Genomic DNA, 1,615 nt, shown 5'->3' on the forward strand with positions numbered 1-1,615 from the left:
ATGACTGATTCCCCAGCCTTTACCCCCCCACTCTCAACACTTTACAGGGAAGGAAGGAAGGAAGGAAGGGAGGAAGGGTGGATCTGTACTACAGGGCTGAAAGATCCCTCCATCCCCCTACCCCATCTCATTATGCCTTCTCGTTGTTTCCTCTAGTTCCCCCTTAAGGGCACCGTGCAGGGACCCCTAAGCCACGGGACTGCCATCTGCCCTATTTGCGCACAAGCCCAGCAGAGCTGCACTGCAGCCAACATAGATGATCTGGCAGAACTCCAAGACTTCCGGGTTAAGACCCCAGCTTGCAATCGTTACTAAGCAATCCTTCATCAGGAGTTCATTCAGCAAATTCTCAATCAATATTCCTCCCACAGCCGTGGGCCAGGCCCTGTGCTAGGTGCACGGGCAAGGTACACGGGGTCCCTGCTTTCTTCTTATGGGGGAGACAGATGGCAAACAGATGAGAAAGTGGCAGATGGTAGTAAATCCTATGCTAAGAACCCAAACCAGGTGCTGTGGTAGAGCGACTGGGAGCTCCTTTAGGTGGGTGGGCAGGTAAGGCCTCCCTCAGGGGATCTGTAAGCCGAGATCTGAAAGACACAAAGAAGCCAGGCATGAAGAATATATATATTTTTTAATCCTTAAAAGAAAAGAAGAAGGAGAAGCCAGGCATGTAATGACTGGATGGAAGAGCATTCCAGGAAGAGGGAACCGCTAGTACGAAGACCCTGAGGTGGAAACGAGCTTGATGTGTTCTAGCAAGAGCAGGAAGGCCAGTGTGCCTGCAATTCCCAGAAAGGTGATAGGAGATGATAGCACAGATCTCAACAGGGGCCAAGACCTAGGGCTGGGGACACCAGGGTAAAGAATTGGGATTTCAACTGAGGTTCGAGGAGGGAGGTGATGTAATCAGATTTCTAGTTTTTAAAAGGTTGCTCTGCCCATAAGATACTTATTAATTATAAAGGGAAAACTAGTAACAAAGTGGAGAAACCTGGCAGACAGCACCTTACCAAATGATCAAAGTGAACATCGCCAGTCAGGGATCAAATGGACATCACGTGAAAGACACACGTCACCTCAGTGGGGTTCCTGCCAAACATGCAGAACCTGAATCTAGTCAGGAAACATCAGAACCAAACTAAGGGACCATCTACAAAGTCACCAGTCTGTGCTCTTCAGAAGCATTCATGTCTCGAAAGACAAAGACAGACTAAGGGACCGTGCCAGATTAAAGGAGATTAAAGAGACATGACAACTGAATACAATGAATGATTCTAGATCAGCTCCTGGGCAAGAAAAAAATTTTATTTCTTTTGTTATAAAGAACAGGAGTGGGACAACTAATGAGATTTGAATAAGATCTGTCAATCAAGAAATGGTATTATATCAGTGCTCATCTCCTCATTTTGATAAATGATACTGTGGTCTTTTAAGAGAATGTCCTTGCTCTGTTTTTGCTTTTTTTACGGAATACACCCTGAAATATACAGGGGCAAAGGAGCATCACGCCTGTAAATTAATCTTAAAAGTTTCAGGGGAAGGCTTCCCTGGTGGCGCAGTGGTTGAGAGTCCGCCTGCCGATGCAGGGGACGTAGGTTCGTGCCCCGGTCCGGGA

The sequence above is a fragment of the Neophocaena asiaeorientalis genome, unplaced genomic scaffold (assembly GCF_003031525.2).
Source record: "Neophocaena asiaeorientalis asiaeorientalis breed wild unplaced genomic scaffold, Neophocaena_asiaeorientalis_V1.1 scaffold312, whole genome shotgun sequence".
Taxonomy (NCBI): domain Eukaryota; kingdom Metazoa; phylum Chordata; class Mammalia; order Artiodactyla; family Phocoenidae; genus Neophocaena; species Neophocaena asiaeorientalis.